The sequence below is a fragment of the Lactuca saligna genome, chromosome 1 (assembly GCF_052625555.1).
Source record: "Lactuca saligna cultivar CGN05327 chromosome 1, ASM5262555v1, whole genome shotgun sequence".
Classification (NCBI taxonomy): Eukaryota; Viridiplantae; Streptophyta; class Magnoliopsida; order Asterales; family Asteraceae; genus Lactuca; species Lactuca saligna.
In genome coordinates, this window is record NC_136417.1 from 188095432 (window position 1) to 188109506 (window position 14075).

Here is a 14075-nt window from a genome sequence, read left to right on the forward strand (position 1 = left end):
TAGTGCGGATTCCGGGTCTTCGAGAGGAGGAACCAGAGGTGTATCAGATCCTCGGGTCATGAAACAACTGCAACCAAACAAGAAAACGCGTAAAAAGAACAAAAAAATGAAACAGAACGCAAATGATTTTTTTTTGGCAAACAGCCGGAAACTCGCCGAGTAGGTGGGATTGCACTCGGCGAGTATCCTGTTTACAACTAAAAAAATTAAACCTAATCAAAAGACTTCTAAAAAGAACTAATAATTTCTAAAACCTAACCTACTTACTGTATTACTGAAAAAAAAATAATTTTGTGCAAGAAAAACTCACACAAAGGATCGATAAAATTAGGAATTAGACTTAATTTTATAACCGTTCCCCGGTAACGGCGCCAAAAACTTGATGTGTGTGAAATGCACTGGGTTTATTCCTACTTTTAGTTGATAAATTAAGCACACAAAGGCAATGAACCTGTCTTTTAGTGGTATAGTTGGATAAGTAGGGTGTCGAACTCAGGGAACGAAAATTAAACTAATAACTAATTTTAACTAAGCAAGTAATAAAAGTAAAAGGGTTTTTCTCTAGTTTTACAAGACTAGAAACTTAAACACACCATGTAAGCACTTAATTAACTAAACAACTAAGACAAGTAACAAATTCACCAAATTTAATAAAGGGTTTCTGTTTAGGTCCAACCAATTCACTCCTATGTTTATTTGTATGATAGATCAATTGTTATTGGTTACCAACTATAGTGGTTAGGTTCATGTTCATTACTACTAACCCTTAAACAATTAATCAATTCAAGCAGTGGCCAATTGTTTAAACTAATTAATTCCCTAGTTCAATTATTTGGATTAAATAAGATTTGTAATTGGTTAATCAAGTTGGTGGTTCAATTAACCTCTTGTTTGTTGGTTTCTCAAACAAGCTCACACATTAATTTACCCATTCTCTAATTAATCCTAGTTTCATATTCATTATTCCTAGGCATATGATAAAGTGTTCACATAAACATATGAGGTTAACAACTAAGAGATGTTCATGCAACTTAATTGTCTTCCAATTAATAGAAAATAGTTGTGGTTAATGCATAAGGTTCTTTAACAAACTTAATTTAATAAGATCACCAATAAACAATCAATCAAAAAGTAATAATTAAACCATAGGAGTAACTTGGTCTTCCCCAAACATAAACAAAACGAATTTAGTTCATAATCACAGTAAAAACAACCTCAAAAACAAATTCAACTAGGCTAGACATGCTTAATTCCTAAGATTAAGTGGAATGTATAACCTAAATTGCCTTGATTCTTCAAAGGATCGAATGTTAGGGTTTCTCAGCTCTCCAAAGGGTTCTTCAATCGTAGATCCAGCTCCCAAAATGCCAGAAGTCCCCCCTATTCGGATAAAGGCTCATTATTTATAATTATCACCAAACAAGGGATACTCGGCGAGTAGATCGGCCAACTCGTCGAGTAGATGCATGGAATCCGTCTTTTTCCAGGAGTCTTAACTTATCTTCGGGAATATTCTTGGGTACTCGCCGAGTAGCCTCGCAGACTCACCGAGTTAACATGTTTTTGTTCCTCATTCTTCATTCTTTGGTCTCTAATTGATTCTCCTTGTTCCTTTTACTTCCAAGCATGCCTTTTGGATTGAAAACAAAATTTAAACATTATTAAGTACCTTTTGTCCACATTATGCACATAATTAGCTAAAAATGTATGTAAATGTATGCTAAACATATGACTAATTATGAAAATATCATTGGGCCTTGCCCACTCCATTGCACCAAAGTCCAGGACTGACTAGGGCCTCGCCCACTGCATCGGACCGAAGTCCGGAACTCACTAGGGCCTTTCCCACCACATCAGACCGAAGTCCGGAACTGCTTCGGACCAAAGTTCAGAACTAACTAGGGCCATGCCCACTACATTGGACATAAGTCCCGAACTGACTGATCATATCATAACATAATCAAATCATATAACATAAACATATATACTGCATAGTGCATCAGACCATAGTCCGAAACACATAACACATAAAATGCCTGTATCACAAAGACATCAAGCATACTGGACTACTGCATCAGACTGTAGTCTGGAACTACTGCTAACTAAACGGGTCAGCATTGTGGCCGTAGACCCGTTCCTACTGAAAGGAAAACTCACCTCGTAAGGTTGTCTGCTAAAAAGCTGATCGGGAACTGTCTGACTACTGTTGCGGTAACTTCTCGGCTACAATTCCCAAAATACACTTAATCAAACAATGATAACTAATCTCAGGGTAAAATGACTATTTTACCCCTGGTCAAAGTCAACAACCCATTGACCTGACTCGCCGAGTTGGGCCGCCAACTCGTCGAGTCCCTATCTTTCCTTCTATTTCCTTACCCGACTCTACTCGCCGAGTTTAGCCACAACTCGACGAGTTCCCCTTCCTTATTGATCTCGTGCCAACCTTCATCCAAATCACCGAGTTGTATGATCAACTCGTCGAGTTCACCTTCAACATAAGAACACGTCCAGTCTTTGACTCGCCGAGTTGTATGAACAACTCGTCGAGTATGTTCTTACGGGTAAGGAGATTGCCTTGGGCTCGCCGAGTCAGGGCGTAGACTCACCGAGTCCCTCTATACTCAGCTCCATGACTTAACTCACTGAGTCCTTACTCCACTCTCTAAACAGACTTGCTACTACTGAACCGGGAATCTAGGACTCACGACCTGACTCGCCGAGTCATAAGAACGACTCGTCGAGTCCTTTGCATGCAGTTTCTATTCAGTTGACTCTACTCAGCTTCAGTGCATCCAATTCATAGATCTAGGTTTCTGGGACTATCTGAACACACAAAGTTGCTAACTTTACATGTATCTAAGAGGCAATGAAGCAATAACACTCAAACTTGGCTATTATGGAAGGTTACTTGACTAGAACAAAGCCATGGCTGCCAAAAGGTGTCCTTCTTGAGCTCCTGGGGCTCAAGAGAGGCTAGATCTGAGATATGGCTCAGTTACAAAACTTCATCACTAGGGATTTGGGGTTTTTGAGCTTAAAACCATCAATTTGGGGACAAACTAGATCTAGCAATACAATAATCAAGATAAAATATTTATTACCAGAAAGGATGGCCAAAGAGGAGTATCATCAGGATCTACTTCTTCCTTGAGTTCTTCTACCTTCTCCTTCTTCTTCTTACTAAAAAATGCACCAAAAATTCGTTCACAAGGGCAAAGATCACTCACACACACTTCAAGGAGGCTAGGGTTTCAGGAATAAGTCTCTGAGAGGTGAAGGAGGTTGGTTTGGGGCTATAATGCTGTTTAAATAGGGTACACACCCTGAAAATTAGGGCTTCATCCAGACTGGCGGACTCGCCGAGTTCAGAATATGGACTCATCGAGTCACCACACCAACTTCACATGCAGACCCGCTGCTATTAGGGCCGATGACTCGTCGAGTGGCTTCTAAAATAAGAAGAAAATAATGTTTTAAATGCATACTTGGAACAGTGCGTTATAACTCTCCCCACTTATCTTAGACTTCTTCCTCAAAGTCTGCTGTGACTGAATCTGAAAATAACTTTGGATAATTCTCCCTCATCTCCTCCTCGTTCTCCCATGTCCACTCCGAACCCTTCCAGTGTTGCCACTGCACCTTCTCTAGCTGAACCACCTTGTTCCTCAAGGTCTTTGTCTTCTGATCCAAGATCGCAACTGGTCTCTCGATGTAATTCAAGCTACTATCAACCTGAATATCCTCCAACGGTACAACTGCTGACTCATCCACCAAACACTTCCATAACTGAGACACATGGAAAGTGATGTGGATCTGGCTAAGCTCTACTGGAATATCTAACTGATAAGCAACCCGACCCACCCGGGCCAAAATGCTAAAGGGACCAATAAACATGGGGCCCAACTTCCCCCTCTTCCGGAACCTGATAACACCCCTCCACGGTGACACTTTTAGTAGGACCATATCGCCTACCTGAAACTCCAAATCAGAACGCCTCCTATCGGCGTAACTCTTCTGCCGACTCCGAGCAGTCTGGAGCCTGCTACAAACCTACTGTATCAACTCTATGGTCTTAAGCACCACCTCTGTGCTCCCCATGACTCTCTGACCGACCTCTCCCTAATAGATTCGGGTCCTACACTTCTTCCCGTAGATCATCTCAAAGGGAGGCTAGTCTATACTGGAGTGATAACTGTTGTTATACGAGAATTCTGCTAATGGGAGGTACGTATCCCAAACACCACTAGAATCTAGGACACATGCCCGAAGCATGTCCTAGAGAGTATGAATCTTCCTCTCGCTCTGCCAGTTCATCTGAGGGTGGAAAGCTGTGCTGAAAAGGAGACGAGTCCCCATCTCATCATGGAACCGCTTCCAAAACCTGGAAGTGAAATGGACGTCTCGATCTGATACTACTGAAACAGGCACTCCATGACATGCCACAACCTCTCGAACATAAATATCGGCTAACTTCTCGGCCGATATGCTCTCCTGGATCAGTACGAAATGTGCGCTCTTGGTCAACCGATCCACTGTGACCTAAATCGAATCAACTCCACGTGCAGTCCTGGGAAGCTTAGTGATGAAATCCATGGTGATATCCTCCCATTTCCACACGGGAATGTATAATGGCTTCATCTTGCCATGGAGTCTCTGGTGCTCCTCCTTGACCTTCCTGTAGGTCAGGTATCTCTCCACGTACCAAGTTACATCCCGCTTCATGCAGGGCCACCAATAATCGGGTCGAAGATCTCTGTACATCTTCGTTTCCCCTGGGTGGATGGAGAATCGAGACTTGTGGGCCTCATCCATCAACACCTGCTGTACTCCTCCCCAGTACGACACCCAATCCTCTCGCACTTCTATCTTTCCTCATTTAGGCCCTCAACCTGTGCCTCTCTAATCTGCTCCAACAATGGCGTAATCATTGTCATCCTTAGACATATATCCCTGATCGGAGCCGCCATCTCCTTGCGGATCAGGGCGTCGGCCACTACGTTGGCCTTGCCCGGATGATAAAGGATCTCACAATCATAATCCTGAACCACATCTAACCACCGATGATGCCTCATGTTTTGATTCAGCTGATCCATGAGGTACCTCAGACTCTTGTGATCCGTGTAAATGGTACAACGGAACCCATAGAGGTAATGTATCCAACTCTTGAGGGCGAACACCGCTGCCCCCATCTCTAAATCGTGCGTCAGATAGTTAGCCTCGTGAGGCTTTAACTGTCTAGAGGCATAAGCTATCACATGCCCTCGCTGCATCAACACTGCTCCCATACTTGTGATCGAAGCATCACAGTAGACTAAAAATTCATCCATTCCCTCTGGATGGGTAAGAATCGGTGCCTCACACAATCTCTGTTTGAGGGTCTCAAATGATCCCTGCTGCTTAGGCCCCCAACGAAATGCCACCGACTTCCTGGTCAGTCGAGTGAGCATAACTGCTGAGAAATCCTGGATGAATCTCCTATAGTACCTTGCCAACCCTAGGAAGCTCTGAATCTCAGATGGAGATCTTGGGACCTCCCACCGCATCACGACATCTATCTTAGTCAGATCTACTAATTTACCCTTCTGGTTGACGATGTATCTAAGGAACTGCACCTCGCGTAACCAGAACTCACACTTGGAGAACTTCGTGAAAAGTTTCTCCTTTCTCAGCGTCTCTAACACTTCTCTCAGGTGCTCCTCGTGCTGCTCCTGAGACTTGGAATAGATCAAGATGTCGTCGATGAACACTATCACAGACCGATCTAACATCGGTCGGCATACGCGGTTCATGAGATCCATGAACGCGCCTGGTGTGTTGGTGAGCCCAAATGGCATCACCACGAACTCATAATGGCCATAGTGGGTCCTAAAAGTGGTCTTCTGTACATCCTCACATCTTACCTGCATCTGATGATAACCGGAGCGCAAATCAATCTTGGAGAACCAAGATGCTCCCTGAAGCTGATCAAACAAGTCATCTATCCTCGGAAGTGGGTAACGGTTCTTCACCGTCACCTTGTTCAACTCCCGATAATCTATACACATACGGTGTGACTCGTCTTTCTTCTTCATAAACAGGATCGGGGCTCCCCATGGAGAACTACTCGGTCTGATAAAACCCTTTTCTAGCAGCTCCTGTAGCTGCGTAGACAACTCCTGCATCTCGGGAGGAGCCAACCGATATGGTGCGTTGGCTATTGGAGCTGCACCAGGAACCAAGTCAATCCTTATGTCTCTCAGGAGGTATCCCAGGCAAATCCTATGGAAATACATCCAGGTACTCTCGTATTACCGGTACATCGTCAACTGTCGCCTTGCCCTTCTCCCGGACATCTAAAACATAGGTGACGTACCCCGTGCAACCCTGATGAAAGTAGCGCCTCGCTCTTGCTGCTGAACAAAGAATAAGTCCGTCTTGTGGCCTCTCGCCCTGAATCACTAACTCTCCCCCACTAGGGTGCGAACCCTCACTAACTTCAGCTCACAAGCAATCACTATCCTATTGGGGGTCAGCCAATCCATACCCACTATGACCTTATTCCCTCACAGGGGAATAGGAACCAGGTCTACTGAAAATTTCTCATCAAATAACCGCATCGAACACCCACTATGTACCCTTGCGAACCTGACGGTCCTGTCATCAACTATCTCAACCTCAAGTGGACAGTCTAGCTCCCCCGGAGCTCTGCTAAACCGCTTACTAAGCGCAAGTGAGACAAATGATCGAGTAGCCCCCGAATCAAACAATATTGTAGTTGAAATGTCGTTGACTAAGAACGACCCTATATACAAACACATAACCATGAGAAATAATCAATACTAAATACAGAGATAAGAGGAAAAATACATACCCATCACCACATCAGGAGTCGCCCGCGCCTCCTCTGCTGTCATCTGGAAAGCTCTACTCTTTGCCACTGGCGCCTCAGCCTGACCCTGACGGTCGTCTGTAATTCTCAAAGTAGCAGGGGCAGGTGCTGCCACCTTCTCTGTTGCTGCTAAACTCGGGCACTGGGACTTTTTATGTCCCATCTGATTGCAATGGAAGCAAATCAGATCAACTGTTGTGATGTTGGTGGTAGTGGCTACACAATCCCTACTCATATGCTTGGTCTGACCGCACTTGTAGCAGTCGGAGATCCCTGCCTTGCACGCCCCATCGTGCAATCTCCCACACTTGCCACACAAACTGTGGCTCTGTTGTCCTCTAGCTCTATGATCCGATACCTTGGGCTTTTTGCCTTAACTCCCTGTGCCAGATGTCGCCTCTGGATTCCTCTTCTTCTCCATCTCCAAATCTATCACTCTCTCACGAGCCCTCGCAATCATGTCATCCAACGTTTTACAGCTGGACCGGCTCACAAACTGTCTGATATCACTCCTCAACATCTCATGATAATGGACCTTCCTCATCACCTCATCAGCCGCATACTGAGGAACGAGAAGAGCCCTCTCCCTGAACTTGGCGGTAATCTCTGCCACAGTCTCAGTAGTCTGAGTAAGATCCTGAAACTCCCTCACTAACTGCTGCACCTCGATAACCGATGCAAAATCGGCTCTGAACCTGGTAGTGAAATTAGTCCAAGTCATCATATCGAGAGCTACGTCATCTCCCATGACATGCCCGATCTCCTCCCACCAATCTCGTGCCCTGTCCTTCAGGAGACTGGATGTTAGTCTAACCTTGTCCCCCTCAGGACATCTGCTGGTGCGGAAGGCATTGACGACCTCCGCCAACCACGTGGTACTCGTAATGGGATCCTGCGCCCCATGGTAGTCAGGAGCTCCACATGCTCTGAACTCCTTCAAAGTGAGGGTACGCGTTCCAATCATGGCCGCCACCTCAGCACAGAATGTGCTCAACCTCTCGTCCATCAGCTCCAATATACCCTGCTTGATCAAACCGAAGATCACAAGAGTCTGTTGGAGTATGATGTGAGTAACCTCTGAGGAGAGAAACTCCTTAGTCTGCTCATCCAAATGTTCGGCCCTTGAGCCTGATCCCGATCCCTCACCAGCACCTGAACTGCCGACTGCTGGTCTAGGGCGTAAGACCACCATTCTGAAAACACATAATGACAAACGTTAGGAATATTGATATAGTTTGAGGGATCGATACTACTACAAGTTTTCGGGTCACGTCTCGGCCTTCCTTGGTTCAAGTACGGATCCTCTGCTTTCAGTAGTACGGGCCCATACTACCTTCCACATCTATCCGTACTTTCCTCAAGATCTGCCTTGACTCCACCAAGTCCCTTCTACTGCTACTAATCTCTGTTACTCTTATCCTAGTCTTGCCCTAGAGAGATTTCTGACTTCACCCATCCCAGTACTCAGCTGCTGAAGGCCTCCTTGTAATGCCAATTAGCCACCGTATGGGTACCATCACATGCAACGAGGCTCAGATAATCCTTCGAGTAAGGGAATCATCCCTACAATGGTTAGGACTCAAACAAGAGCTACGCAATAGGGTCAAATCCTGACTTTAAGATTATTCAACCCTGATTGCATGTGACTTAATGTATCCACCTAATAACTAACTACCATCACTCTGAGTCCTACAAAGCACAAAGCAAGCAACATTCAGACAAGGAAACTAACTCAAGCAGGTTCTATCAACATAACCAGAAACTGTACTAGCATATGATGCTAAGCTCCTACTATCAGGCATAACCTAAACATGCTATCCTACTACTTGATACTAGCATGCAATTCCCGTAAAGTTGAAACACATATAACATGCACATAAGGCATCCTCCTAGATCCTTAGTCCTATTCTAGCATGTTGTTCTACTGAAACTGGCAATCATAACACAAACTTGTATGGGTAATTTGGAAGTACTTACTTGAGCTCGGTTGATCGCATGCAACACACCCTTTTTCTCTTTTCAAAGCTCTTTTCTTCTTTTTAAGTTTCTTTTTCAAAATTCTTTTCGAAAATGTTTTTCCTTTTAAAACCTTATACCATATCCTTAGTTTGAGTTCAGACACACTGGAGGGTGTGCCCGAATCCCTCAAACCTAGGCTCTGATACCAACTGCAACATCCCAAAAATACCACCCATAAATTTTTGTTTGAAAACTTTACTAAACCATAATATTAAATATCAAAAGATAACAACCATGAATCGTGTATATCAACATGTCATAATAAATTTATCAAATCGAAACTAGTGTCAAGATCATATCATAATATCAGAGTCTAACTCCCAGGCTAAACTGTGGTGTGTGCCATGCCATCATCCCAAGCCCTTCTTTTTGCTAGCTGAAGTACCTGAAACCAAAAACCGAAACTTTAAGCACGAAGCTTAGTGAGCTCCCCCAAACTACCACATACCATACAATAACATATAAGAACATACTGGGCCTTGCACACTCCATCGAACCGACGTCCGGGACTGACTAGGGCCTCGCCCACTGCATTGGACCAAAGTCCGGAACTACAACGGACCGAAGTTCGGAACTAACTAGGGCCATTCCCACTGCATCGGAGCGAAGTCCGGAACTGCATCAGACCAAAGTACGGAACTAACTAGGGCCATGCCCACTGCATCGGACCGAAGTCCAGAACTGACTGATCATATCATAACATAATCAAAGCATATAACATAAACATATATACTGCATACTGCATCAGACCATAGTCCGGAACACATGACACATAACATGCCTGTATCACAAATACATCAAGCATACTGAACTACTGCATCAAACTGTAGTCTGGAACTACTGCTAATTAAACGGCCTGGCATTGTGGCCATAGACCCGTTCCTACTGAAAGGAAAACTCACCTCGTAAGGTTGTTTGCTGAAAAGCTGATTGGGAACTGTTTTACTGCTGCTGCGGTAACTTCCCGGCTACAATTCCCAAAATACACTTAATCAAACAATGATAACTAATCTTACGGTAAAATGACTATTTTACCCCTGGTCAAAGTCAACAACCTGTTGACCTGACTCGCCGAGTTGGGCCGCCAACTCGTCGAGTCCCTATCTTTCCTTCTATTTCTTTACCCGACTCTACTCACCGAGTTTAGCCACAACTCGACAAGTTCCCCTTCCTTATTTATCTCGTGCCAACCTTCATCCGACTCGCCGAGTTGTATGATCAACTCGACAAGTTCACCTTCAACATAAGAACACGTCTAGTCTGTGACTCGCCGAGTTGTATGAACAACTCGTCGAGTATGTTCTTACGGGTAAGGAGATTGACTTGGACTCGCTGAGTTAGGGCGTAGACTCGTCGAGTCCCTCTATACTCAGATCCATGAATTAACTCACTGAGTCCTTACTCCACTCTCTAAACATGCTTGCTACTACTGAACCGGGAATCTAGGACTCGCGACCTGACTCACCGAGTCCTTTGCATGCAGTTTCTATTCAGTTGACTCTACTCAGCTTCAGTGCATCCAATTCATAGATCTAGGTTTCTGGGACTATCTGAACACGTAAAGTTTCTAACTTTACGTGTATCTAAGAGGAAATGAAGCAATAACACTAAACTTGGCTATTATGGGAGGTTACTTGACTAGAACAAAGCCATGGCTGCCAAAAGGTGGCCTTCTTGAGCTCATGGGGATCAAAAGAGGCTAGATCCGAGATATCGCTCGGTTAAAAAATTTCATCACTAGGGATTTGGGGTTTTTGAGCTTAAAACCATCAATTTGGGGACAAACTAGATCTAGCAGTACAATAATCAAGATAAAAGCTTTATTACCAGAAAGGATGGCCAAAGAGGAGTATAATCTGGATCTACTTCTTCTTCCTTGAGTTCTTCTACCTTCTCCTTCTTCTTCTTGCTCAAAAATGCACCAAAAATTCCTTCACAAGGGAAAAGATCACTCACACACACTTCAAGGAGGCTAGGGTTTTAGGAATAAGTCTCTGAGAGGTGAAGTAGGCTGGTTTGGGGTTATAATGTTGTTTATATAGGGTACACACCCTGAAAATTAGGGCTTCATCCAGACTGGTGGACTCGCCGAGTCCGGAATATGGACTCATCGAGTCGCCACACCAACTTCATGTGCTGACTCGTTGCTACTCGATGAGTTAAGGCCACTGGCTCGTCGAGTAGCTTCTAAAATAAGCAGAAAATAATGTTTTAAATGCGTACCAGGAACGGGGCGTTACACAAATACTCATAATTGGGGTTTTCCACACAAACATGGCCCAATAGGCCCAAAATTAATCTTTAAGCCCATTAGGGTTTTGGTTAGGTCCATTAGGGTTTTTCTAGGGGGCACCACCCACTACTACCTCGGGTAGTGGTGGTTAATGGTGGTTCGCGACGGCGTCCACCACCATACGGTGGTGGTTATTATAATTTTTTTCATTATTCACTGCTAATTACAGTTACAGGGTTTTTATCCAAAATAACACACACACACACACACTCACTAACATATACACTAACTAACACACGCACACAGCCACACTGTGGTTGGCGGCGGTGGCGGTTGGCGGCAGTGGCAGGTTGCGGTGTCAGACACCATCCCACGGTGGTGGAGATTCTTTCTTTTGGTTTGCTGCCTGTAAAAACGTCAACATACGCTAGATGTCATCGGATATACATATAAACACCACCACACTTGCGGTGGCACAAGGTAGTCGGTGTGGCAACAACGTCACACCTCAGTTGATAGAGTGGTGACGACTATAATGCTTGTTGGGCAGATGGCGAAGGGTGGTCGGAAAATGGTGACTCGCACACACCCGACAGTCACGCTATTAACTGCACTTGGACAAAGATAGTGGCTGTCACGTTCGGTGGCTCGACCGATCGGAAAAACGCAAACAATGGTGACGGCGACTGGGATGCTCACAAGAGGTGGGGTTTGGTTTCCTCAAACCATGACGATAGTAGCGGCAGTCGGGCTTGTCGTCATTAACGAGAATGGAGGCAGTGACTGGAAGAACTTACCCGAAAATTCCAGACCGATCAAGACCACACAGCAGTGAATTTTTCCATACGTCGGCTCCCGATGGTCGTCTTAGTGGCTCACAGTGTCACCGACAATGAAACTGTGGTAGTGGTCATTGAGAAGCAGCGGCGGACGAGGGTGGTTCCATGACACTGGCGGCTGGAGAGTTACGCTTTTAGGGTTAAGGATGAGCTAGGGTTTTTGCAATGAAACAGTGGGATAAAGAGGTTAGCGGTTATAACCCGTGCTCCTATAAACTTTGATCAAAATGTTCAACTTCAACCCCTCCTCATACTTCTGTTTTCAAATTTAATACGATATTTACCATTTGAACCCAACTTCCAAAATTCCTTTCAAATTCGATCCCTAATTTACCAAACAACCCCTTACCCTGTAAAATCCCTTCAAATGAAGTCCCAAAAGTTACCATTTAGTCCTTGCCTTCATAAATACTTACAAAATAAATCCAAGACATACACTTTTAACCCCCAACTTCTGAAATAGTAGCAATTAACTCCTCGAGACCAACACCATGCTATATAATTATTGATGTTAGGGCTACTATACGTTCATTAATTAATTTATTTACTAAATAAATAAACAGGGTGTTACAACTCTCCCCCACTTAAATTAGATTTCATCCTCAAAATCATTCCTTACCATTCCTTTCACACCCACCCATTCTAGAAACATGGTCACCATCCTGGGCACACCCTATCCTTCCCAGGGTAACCGTGACCACTCTTTGCAAGGCCCTAAAATCCTCAGGTGAACGAATTCCTCGCAACATGATCACCTCTACTCCGTCTTAATTCTGATGTCTCAAGATGGTCTGAATCCCTGATTGACCACTTATACTGAATCATTATAGATGACCCTAATTGTGACAACCCAAATTGTCCCGTTACATTTCCCCGTTACCGTTAACGGAATATTCCAGTTTATAAAAGTTCCGTTAATTAAAGGTCGTCAATTTAATAAACATTCCATTTGTTTACATTTAATATGCCGTTAAGTCGTGATAAAAGGAAATAAAAACACATAACACACATTTCCATTTATTTGGGAAAAGTTAGTTTTATTATTACGACCACTAAATCGGGTGCGACCAAAAGCCCCGTTTAATGGCAGTATTGGGTAGAATTCCAGTGAGCTCCAACTCCCATCCTTGTATAAAGGGGAGTAAACTCCATTTGGAGACTTTTCCACCCTCTCTCTCTATACTCTCTCTCTAGACTCGTTTTCGCCCCGAATCCGCAACCAAACGCTTCCAAATCGTAAGTCCGCTTACCCTAGCTTGTCCTAAACATTACTAGCTGTAGTTATAGCCCAAAAACCACCCAAGAAGGCATGGGATAAGGAGTTTACGGCCCAGGAACACTCTAGGGCCGTAAACTCTGAAAAAGGTGCCAAACATGCCTTTAAACTTTCCCTTAAGCTTGGAAATAAATTAAGGGAATTGCCTAGGAGTGTTTACACATCAAAGACAATGATTTAGGGCATAAATGAGAGTTTACGGCCCAAGCACATGCTTAGACCGTAAACCCCTCATAAACTTGTCAAAATGCCCCCAAAACACTCCCAAATCACCCTTAGGCTTCACACATAAATTAGGGGCTTATTCTCTTGGGTTTAGATCACTTAAACATTAGGAATTGGAGGATTAATAGGAGTTTACGGCCCAGACATGTGTCAAGCCCGTAAACTCCCCAAACCAAGCCAAAATGTTGGTTTTTGTCCCCCAAATGACCTTAGACTATTTCTATAAAATACTAGGAAGGAGTTAAGGACTTAAACACATGAAATGGAGGGGTAAAAAGGAGTTTACGACCCAAGCAAGTACCTAGGCCCTAAACTCCCCAAAACTCATTCAAATGATAGATTTAATCCTCCAAAATAGCATCACACTTCATTAGAAATCACTAGAAAGGCATTAGGGGCTTGAAACTTCCCAAAACTCTAAGGGTGAGAGTTTACGGCCGTAAACTCCCTTAGGAGTGTCCCTAGGCCGTAAACTCCCATATAGAGCCCTTAGGAGCCTTGAATCCCCTCATGCCTTTGAGGAAAAATGCTTAGAATAATTCCATGATGCAAGTAGAAGCCTTAAACACCCTAGAACTCATCACCATGAGTTTACGGCCGTAAACTCATGGT